Raw genomic sequence first — 10,797 nt, 5'->3', positions numbered from 1 at the left:
AACATTGCTTAGAGCTATGAGACATCCTATATTGGGATGCGTGGGAATGGCTGATTGCCTGTCCTTGAAGTATAGTGCATATGGTGCCCTAACAAGAAAGCTGCTCATTAATAAACTACATGGTATAATCACAAGTCTGGTTCAAGACATGTTCATGAGAAATAACATTTTTGATGATCTTCATATTGGTAATGGGGATAGAGGCACCTTCGTCTTTGATAGGTCTTCCCTGAAGTCATGAGGCTCCTGGTGGCCAGCTGGTGTTCAATCCGGGCAACCATATGATGATTTCAGTGTTTCATTCCTAAGGACGTGAACACTTAAGGATTAGAGAAGATGAAGAACCTTCCTAATGGAAGACGGCATAGAAAAATTATTCTCTCTAGGTAAAAATAGAGGAGGTAAAGGGAGCCTCCCTGAGGAATGGATGTAAATAGGATGGCCTGGCAGTGGTATTGAATTCGTTATGGAATAATTTAAGGTAGTGTCATTTTGATGTTGTAGGGAGAGAGATGAAAGCCCCATTGGAGAGCGCTAGGGAGACTGGACAGGTCCTCCCCCTGGAGCCATGCTTTATGCAGTCTCGTACTCTGAAAGGTGCTGGTCATGTAGCCTACGTGTCTTTGGTCCCTCTCAGGATAGAGTAAATGCTCATGAAGGACAACCGCTATGGTGGCCGTCAGAGTGATGATGCGGGTGGAAGTGCATGTCTTCGAGTCGACCTCCTTGATCTCAGGTGGGCCCTGGCCAACCCCTGGGTGAGAAGAGAGGTATCAGGAACATGATTTTAAGGGTACCTGCGAACTGTGCAAACACCAAGAGGTTAGAGATGATGAAGCACTTCCCAAAGAATAAGAAGAAGGTGTAGCTGGAACAAGCTTTTCCCCTTCGAGTCCTCCCAGTCATCGAGGCGAGCATGAGCATCTTGAGGGTTCCTTATGTAGCAGTGGTGCAAGTTATAGTTTGGTGTTGTCTCACATGATAGAGAAAGCTTGAGTGCACTCCTCATGATGTGGTGGGCAGAGATACGAAGTCTCCGTGGCTGTGCACAGGGGGCACTGGGAGGGTCCTCTGCCTTGAGCCATGCTTCATGGAGTTCCCTGCTCAGCAAGGTGCAGATCGCATAGACTCTGAAATGAATGCCTATCTATCGGGGTAGGGTAACGCGATACAGGAATAACATTTGTGGGGACTGACCAGGTGTTGCTGAGATGGAGCTGTCCACTGACCTCCTTGAGTTCCTGAGGGCACTGGGAGCCACTGGGGTCTGATCTCAGGAATCCTTACGATGATCTATTTTAGTTATCTATTCATAGGAATGTATATGTGTACACATAGAGAACATGAAGATACAGTCCGATCGACAAAATAACACAGAAAGAAGCTTGTTCTCTCTGGTCCCTTACAATCATTCAGAGCAAGGGTGATCTGTTGAGAGCAACCCCACTGAGAGAAGTTTGTGATTTGGAAATAACAGGTCAGCATTTGTTCTCGGGATAAAGGGGAAATTAGGAACAATTGTCATGATGTTGTGGCAGAGAGACAAGAGCTACGTTGGACAAGGGCAGGAGGGTCTGGGCATGTCCTCCAACCAAAAGCCATGCCCAGAAAGGTGCCAATCACTTAGACCGAGGGTCATTGGTGCCCCTCTGGGTAGGGTAATGCTCACCAAGAACAACATTTGTTGTGGCCTTCAGAATAGTGGTGGGGCTGGTGATGCATGTGTTCTTGAGCTGCCTGCCTTTCTCATACAAGAGCCCCGATAGCCACGTGGATTTCTGGCATCATCAGAATGATTTCAGTGGCCCAGTCCTTACAATGCTGTGAACAGGTATAGATGAGGAAAAAAAAACTGAATATACTTCCTAATAAACGAATGAAAGTCTTTATCCATTCTGTTGAAGGGCATCTGGGCTCCTTCCACAGTCTGGCTATTGTGGACATTGCTGGTATGAACATTGGGGTGCATGTACCCCTTTTCACTACATCTGTATCTTTGGATCATAAGCAATACCACAGAGTACCATAGGAAAAGGGAGGGATATCTGAAGGGGGAGAAATCAGAGGGGGAGATGAACCATGAGAGACTGTGGACCCCAAGGTACGAACTGAGGGTCTCAAGGTGGGGGAGGGGGTAACAGGGTGATGGGTATTAAGGGGGTCATGTGTTGTGATGAGCACTGGGTGTGAAACGTAACTAATGAATCATTGAAGACTACATCAAAAACTAATGATGTACTTATACAGTGGCTGACTGAACATAATAAAAAATAAAAAAATAAAAATAAATATAAAATAAAAAAAATTTAAAAAAACAAAAAAGAACAAAACTCAGAAAAAAATCATGTTTTCTGTGTGTCCTCATAATACTCCAGGTGAAGCTATTACAGGCAAGGGAATCATTGCTTGAGGAAAACTGAAAGTTGGGGAATGGTGGGTGGGCATTTTCTCAGATTATGGGAAAATACTTGGTACATTGTTCATGTTGTGTCATGGTAGATAAAGAGCTACGTTCCTGAGTCCAGGGGGTACTTGGTGGGTCTTCTTGCTTGAGCCATGGTCTCTGCACTGACTATCACACCCAGAAAGGGTTTTTTTAGTTTTATTTATTTATTTTTTAGAGTGACTGAGTGCGAGAGAGGAATGGGCAGAGGAAGAAGGAGAGAGATAATCCTGAATCAGACTCCCTGCTCAATCCCAGGACCCTGAGATTGTGACCCGAGCCAAAATCAGGAGTCAGATGTGTATCGTACTGAACCATACAGGTGCCCCACACCCAGAAAGGTTTTATTCACTTGGAGGACCTGTCACTAAGGCCTTGGAAGTTTCCCAGGTGATTGTAGGTATGTTCAGGATAATTTCAGTGGTATATTTTTTAGTTTATATTTTTATTTGATACCTACAGAGAGAACGTGCACAAGCAGGGAGGAAGGTCAGAGAGAGGGAGAAGCCGACTCTCCGCTGAGCAGGGAGCCCGCTATGGGGCTCCATTCCAGGACTCTGAGATCATGGCCTGAGCCGAAGGCAGATGCTTAACCGACTGAGCCAGCCAGGTGCCTCTCACTGGTGTATTTCTAAGAGTGTAGATGTGTAAAACGTAGAGAAAATGAAAAATTTTTTGTAGGTTTAAACCCGGAGCAGTGTTGTTTACTCTGTGTCCCCATACCATCAGGGTAAATGGAGAGCAGGAAAGGGAATCCCCAATGAATAAGGTTTAAAAGTTGGAAGCCTGTGTGCCATCATTTTGTAGGGTCAGAAAATTCTGGGTACAGTCGTCATGATGCAATAGGGGAGATGAAAGCCCCATTCATGAGTTTTAGTGGGACTGGGCAGATAGCCCACCAGGAAGCCTTTTCTTGTGTAGTGCCCTGCCCAGAAAGGTGCAGATCACTTAGCCTCTGTGCAGTCTGTGCCTCTCTGGGTAGAGTAAAGTTCTACAGGAACTTTTGTGCAGCCTTCTGTGAATTCAAGAGGGCCTTGGTAATCTCATGAATCTCCCCCATCTTCAAGGTGGTTCCAGTCTTCCATTTTTAGTAATGTGAATACTGCAGCTTTGTGAAGATCAAGATCCTTACTAACATTAGGAGGAGCACAGGGGAACCAACTTTCTCCCAGTCCACCTGTTCATCCAGGTAAACATGGGGAAGACAGACAGTGGATGATAAGGCTGGAGGTGTGTGTGATCTAGAGATGCCTACCTTGAACCCAGGAGGGCTTGTCATCCATCTCTTCTGATCACAGGCATCCTGTAGATGATTTCCATGGAACATTCCTAACATTGTATACAACTTCAGGTTACAGAAGATGAAGATACTTCCTATGGATGAAGGACGGGAACAATCTTGTTCTCAATATGTCCTTAGAAGCATCCAGCTAAATGTAGAACAAGTGAGGGGATCCACGGAGAGGTATGTATGCCAGTTGGAGGGCAGTGTCTTGGATTTGTCTGTAGTTCTTTAAAAATGTTTGGTACAGTCAATATGCTCTAGTGGATAACAAATTGAGAGATGAAAGCTCTATTTGAGCATTTGAGGCCTTGTGTTCAAGACCTACATCTTGAAATCCTTTTGTTTAGATTGTCCTCCCCAGAAAGGTGCCCCTTGCTTTCTACTGCATGAAATTAGTGTTTTTCCAATTTCAGTTTGTGGTGGCCTTTGGACACATGAAGAGGAGGAGACGCACAGTCCTGCAGCAGCCTGCCATGAACTCAGGAGAAGCCGGGGACTCACCTGGATCCCAGGTGTACTCTAGGTGACGTTAGTGATCCATTCCTCGCAGTGTGGGCACCTAAGGGTTAGAGAACGTGAAGATAACTTCTGATTGCGGAAGAGAACACAGGGAGAAACAGCTTCTCTCTGTCCTCATAAACATCTAGGAATAAACAGTTCAGATGAGGAGATCCTCACTTAAGGAGAGATGCCAGTAGGAGGGCAGTGGTTTGATATTGTGCAGGCTTGTTGAAAAATTTTTCATAAAGTTATCCTGACAGAGTGAGGAGAGCCTGTGGAAGGTGCATTTGATAGTGTGGGGGGTATTTTGTAATTCTTCTAGGACATTGAAGTCCTACTGTGTGCAATGCCTGACCAGAATGGTGCTCGTATTGTACAGTAAGTGCCATCAGTTCCCATTTGGGGACAACAGTATTCAAGCAGAAAACTTTTGTCCTAACCATTGGGCTATTGATGGGGCTGGAGGTAGAAAAGTAGAAAAGTCCTTGACTTGCCTTTCTTGAAACCAGGAGGGTCCTGGCCCCCACCTGATGTAATCATAGACATTGAAAAGATAATCTCATTGGTTGATTTTTTTTTTAAAAGATTTTATTCATTTATTCGACAGAGATAGAGACAGCCAGCGAGAGAGGGAACACAAGCAGGGGGAGTGGGAGAGGAAGAAGCAGGCTCATAGCGGAGGAGCCTGATGTGGGGCTCGATCCCATAACGCCGGGATCACGCCCTGAGCCGAAGGCAGATGCTTAACCGCTGTGCCACCCAGGCGCCCCGGCCTCCAACTTAAATCCCTCTCTCCTGGGGACCCTAAAACCCACTGAACATTTACCTGGTTGATAATAGGAACCCAGAGAGAAAAAGAATATTTCTTTCTGTCATCTTTTATAAGGAAGTATTTTAGCCTTTTCTAATTTTAAAGTGAATACCTCATTAAAAATCAACCAATGAGGGGCGCCTGGGTGGCACAGCGGTTGAGCGTCTGCCTTCGGCTCAGGGCGTGATCCCGGCGTTATGGGATCGAGCCCCACATCAGGCTCCTCCGCTATGAGCCTGCTTCTTCCTCTCCCACTCCCCCTGCTTGTGTTCCCTCTCTCGCTGGCTGTCTCTATCTCTGTCGAATAAATGAATAAAATCTTTAAAAAAAAAAATAAGTTGGAGGCCAGTGTGTTCACTGTCCATGATTATTGGATAGTGCTGGGTATAGTCAATGTGGTTTTTTAAAACATTTGTTTCATAATGTGTTTTTGAGAGATCTGTAGGATGCATTTAAGAGTGTTAGGCGTATTGCAGAGGTCCCCTACCCTACGGCAACGCTGTGTGCAGCATCTTACCGACTAAGATGCAAATCACTCAGCCTATGTGTAATCGATGTCTTTGATTTTAGGGGTGCTCCGTAAGATCATTTGTGATGTGTCTTATTCCCATGCTGCACATGGAGATGCATGTGTATCTAGCTGCCGACCTGGAATGCCAGGGTGCCTGCACAGCCAAGTCTACCACACTCATCCTCACAATGATTTCAGCAGTCTGTCCTTAACAGTTTCAACGATGATGGATTTGAGAAGATAAGGATACTTGTAATAGAAGAAGACAACACAGAAACAAACTTGATCATTGGGTCTTGATAATTATCCAGGTAAAAGATAATGGATTCCATACTAAACAAATTTCTCAAGTGCAGATTATAATCAGTTGGCATCCTCGTAGGGTCAGTGAAAAATCCTGAGAGCAGCCATCATGATGCGGTGTGGGTGAGTGAGAGCTACGTAGGAGAGTGCTCGGGGCACTGGGAGGATCTGTAACGAGAAAGGATGTGTGTAGTGCCCTGCCTAGGAAGGTGATGGTTTCGTAGACTAAGAGTGAGTAGTTCCTGCCTGGGCAGTCATGCTCATAAAACAAACTTTTATGGAATCCTCCAGAGTGATGTTGGGGATGGAGGTACATTTGTCCCTGAGCTCTCTGCTGTGAACCGAGGAGATCCTGGTAGTCATCTGGTTGTGATCTCTGGCATCTTCAAGATGAGTTTAGTTGTCCAGTCCTAATCTGAAGAAAGCCTGCAGATCAGAGAAAATGACAACACCCCCTACTAGTGGACACTAACACATGGAAAAAGGTATTCCTTTCTGGGTTCCGACCATCACAGCGCGGGTAGAGGGAATGGTGGATGTTGGTGGGTCGTGGATGTGCATTTCCGAGGGTTATGGATAAATCTTGGAGACAGGCCATATGATCGGGGGAGGGGAGAGATGAAAACTTGTTTTCAGAGTCCACGGATTGGGCAGTTCCTTAAAGTTGAGCCATCCTGTGTGCCGTGCCCAACGCACAAAGGGGGTACTCAGGCCTCAGACCAAGGGTAGTGGAGGGCTTCAGTCCAATATCGTTCCATCGGTGCAGCGTTAGGTTTCTGATAGGTGATAGGGATAGGAGATGTGTTTGTCCTGAACCTTGGAGGGTGCTAGCAAGACCCCTGCCTGATCTCAGGCATCCCTTCGATGATTTCAGTGTTCAGTTCCTTGCAATGTGAATACCTAATGTTTAGAGAAGATGAGGCTACTTTGTTATAGGAGAGATGTACGAACTCTCTTGTTCTCTGTGGGACCTTGTCTACATGCAGGTAAACAATGAGCATGTGCGGGTATCCTCAGTGAGAGGATGAGATGCGAGTCAGTGAACACGGGGTCAGCGTTATCTAGCGTTTCTGAAAATTCTCGGGCAGAGTCATCTTCACGATTGGTTTGTTGGGACACGAGAGCCACATGTGAGCGTGCAAGCAGGCGCCGGGCAGGACTGACCTTGAGGCCAGCTGTGTGCGGCGCCCTGCCCGGAACAGTGCTGATCACAGAGAGTAAGAGTAATAGGGCTTCTGGAGGTGGAGTGATACTCAATACGGACCTTCGCGGAAGCCTTCATCAGTGAGGGCGATGGAGCTGCAGATGCTCTTCAGCTGCATGTCTTGACCCAGGAGGTCACTGGTCACTTGCTGGTTCCCATGTCAGGTCCCTCAAGATGATTCCAGTGGTCCACCGTGAATAATGTGAACACCCCCTCATTGGAGAAGTAGAAGATGGCTCGTAATAGAAGACGACAGCATTGGAAGGAGCTGTTCTCTGTTGGGCCTCCTCATCCTCTAGGTTCACCGGAGTGTTTGAGGGGATCCTCACTGAGGGACATGTGCAACTTGTAGGGCATGGGTCCGACATTTCCTAGGTTTATGGGAATGTTTTGGGAGCACTCACCATGATGTGGTCCTCAGAGATCAAATGTTTATTTCCGAGTACAGAGGATACAGGGCAGGTTCTCTCCCTCGAGTCAGGCGGTCTGCACTGTCCCGACAGCTGCCAATCATGTCGACTACCCCTTAGTAGCAACTCTGTAGGTTTTGTAATGTCAGGGACCATCACGTTTGTGTTGGCTTTTAGACGGTGACGGGGTGGAGATGAGTTTGTCTTGAGTTGAGTTCCTTGATGTCAGGAGTGTCCTGTCTCTCAGCTACCTGGGTCTGCTCTCAGACCTGTCCCCGATGGTTTCAGTGGTACACCCCTGACCATATGATCCCGAAGTGATCAGAGCAGATGAAGCAACGTCCTGAGGGGAATTGGAAACTGGAAGAATCCATGTCAGTGTGTTCTCGTCTTGTTCATAAAGGTTGAGACGTTGAGGTTTACTCACATGGGGAATTGTGCAAGTTGCAGGGCAGGGACTGGCCTCGTGTAGGGTCATCGAACAATCTCGAGTACAATACAGTGCTGACGTGGGGGGAGATTGAAAGCTTCCTTTCAGGGTCACAAGGGGGCTTGAGCAGGTCCTCTGTCAGGAGCCATGCTGGAAGGGGTATGTGAAGGACCAGCATAACCATACGTCTGGGAGAGCAGAATGGGACGGATGGACATGCGTGCATCCTCGAACCGTCTACCTTGTACTGGAACGGAGAAGGCGTGGGGAAGACCTGTGTCTGATCTCACACTCCCTCAGGATGATTTCATTGGTTTCTCGCTAACACTGAGCACTTACAGATTATAGTGGAGGAAGATAGTTGCTGCTAGAGGGAGAGGACAGAGAACGTCTCTTTCCCTCTTGATTCCTCAGCATCATCCAGGTCAAGGTAAATGAGATGAGGGGATCCCTGCTAAGAGAGGTCTGTGCGCTGTAGCACGGTGTGTGCGGCGGACGGTCCTAGAGCTGAGGAACAATGTGTGGAACGGTTGTCCGGCTGAGCGGAGGAGAGAAAAGCTGTATTTGGAAGGGTGGTGGTGGGGACTGGGCATGTCTTCTACCTTGTCATTCTGTTGTGTGCAATGCCTTGTCCAGAAAGGTGCCAATCAGTTAGACTTTAAGGGTCACACTCTAGGACAGCTCCGCTCCTAGAGTAACATTCAGCAAGAAAAGCATTTGAACAGCCTTCAAAACAGTGATGGAGACAGAGACACAGGTGTCCTTCAGCTGCCCATCTCGAGTACAGTAGGGTCCTGTGAGTCACGCATATCTCTGGGATCCCCCAAAATAATTTCAGTGGTCCATTCCTTACTTTGAATGTGAACACCTCCAGATCAGAAAAAGAAACGAGTGTATTTTCCAGTAAAGCAGAGAGAAGCGTGTTTCCTGTGGGTCCCCACAGTCCTGCAGGGAAAGGTGGAGAAGCCGGGGGATCACCGCTGAGGGAGGATGTGCACATCGGAGGGCAACATTTTGGAATTTTCTCGGGTTACGGGAACCTACTTGGTTCAGTCTTCCTGCTGTGGTGGGGAGAGAGAGCAAAGCTATGGTTTTGAGGATGAGGGGGACTTGGCAGGATCTCTCAGGTGAACCAATCTCCGTGAAGTGCCCTACCTATGTAGAAAGGGGGTTATCACTTAGACTACGTTTTTCTACCCCTGTCCCTGAGGAGTAGCGCTCAACAAGGACATTGTTGTGGTGACCTCCAGACTAGTAATGGGTGTACAAATTCCTGTGTCCCTGCGCTCTCTGCCTGGAACTCAGGAGGGGCCGGGGCTGTCCCCTGCATCTCAGGCACACTCATGTTGATTTCAGAGGTGGACTCCTGTCGATGTGAATACTTAGATGACAGCGAAGATGATGATCCTTCCCAAGAGAAGAATGAACATGGGAACTCCTTGTTCCCTGCATGCGCCTGATCACATGAGGAGCCGGAAAGCCGGCCAGGTATTGCACAGCAGGGGAGGGTTGTGTATTGGAGGGAAGTGAGTGAGCACCGTGTAACTGTCCTGGGAAACTATGGCATAAAGTCATGTTGAAGGGGTGGAGAGACAGAGGAAAGCCACAGTTGACGGGTGAGTGGCGACCTGGCTGGTCACCTCCCTGGGCTCATACTGTGTTCAGCGCCCCGCCTAGAAAGGTGCTGATAACACACGCTGGGTGTTGTTAGTGCCTTTCTGGGTAGAGTGATGGTCTACAAGCACAACGTTCCTGGTGGCCTTGGGACCAGTTATGATGGTGGACATGCTGTTTCCCGGCGCCTTCTGCTTGGAATTAAGCAGGGAGTGCCCTGGGAGGCACGTGGATCTCGGTCTTTCTCAAGCTGATTTCCATGTTTCATTTCTATCAATGTGAACACCTCAGGGAAGAGAAGAGAATACTTCCTATGATGATGACGGATGCATGAGACCAACATTCTGTTCTATTGGTGCTCATATTCATCGGGGTGAACACGGGGGTAAAGGGGCAACTCCACGAGCAGAAGTATGAAGTCGGAGGGCAGTGAATAGGCATTTTGTGATGAGTTATGCAAGGAGAAGAAAACTACCTTTCTCAATGTGAGGCGGACTGCTCCCACCGTCCTCCGTGAGCTGTGCCGAGTGCAGTGTCCCACTTGAGAGGCTCTGGTTACGCTGCAGATCATTAGCGCCTGTCTGGGTAGAGTGATGATCCACAAATATATTAACAAAAAACCACATGGACGGTGTCCTTCAAATCGGGGTGAGGGAAGGACATGCTCGAGTTTGAGTTTCTGAACTTGAAATCAGGAGACCCCTATCAGCAACCTGGGTCCGATCTGAGGTATCCTTAAGATTGTTTCCGTGCTCCTTTTTTTTTTTTTAGATTTTACTTATTTATTTGTTTATTTGAGAGAGCATGCGCTCAAGAATGCATGAGCATGAACGAGGGGTGGGGAGGGGCAGAGGGAGAGGAAGAAGCAGACTCCCTACTGACCTGGGAGCCCGATGTGGGGCTCGATCCCAGGTCCCTGGGATCATGACCTGAGCTGAAGGCAGACACCAAACTGACTGAGCCTCGCAGGTGCCCCTCCGTGTTCCGTCTTTAACCATGAGAACAGGTGTGGGTTAGAGAAGTTGAAGAAAGTTCATGAAGAATGAGACAAACCAAGAACAAGCTTCTTGTCTCTGTGCCCTCCTCATCCTCCCCAGAAATGTAGAGAAGGTGAGGGCTTCCCCCTGAGGGAGGGATACAGCGTGGAGACTTGTATGCTGGAATGGTGTACAGTGGTGCAGAAATCTCGAGTATCGCCCTCCCATCTTGGTGGAGGGAGACAAGAAAGCCCGTGTTAAGCCTATAAGGCAGATTTGGCTGGTTCTACATCGATCCGTACCGTGTG

The sequence above is a fragment of the Ursus maritimus genome (genome assembly GCF_017311325.1).
Source record: "Ursus maritimus isolate PB19 chromosome X unlocalized genomic scaffold, ASM1731132v1 scaffold_X1, whole genome shotgun sequence".
Classification (NCBI taxonomy): domain Eukaryota; kingdom Metazoa; phylum Chordata; class Mammalia; order Carnivora; family Ursidae; genus Ursus; species Ursus maritimus.
The sequence above is the reverse complement of the archived record's forward strand: the minus strand, read 5'-3'. Positions refer to the sequence as shown.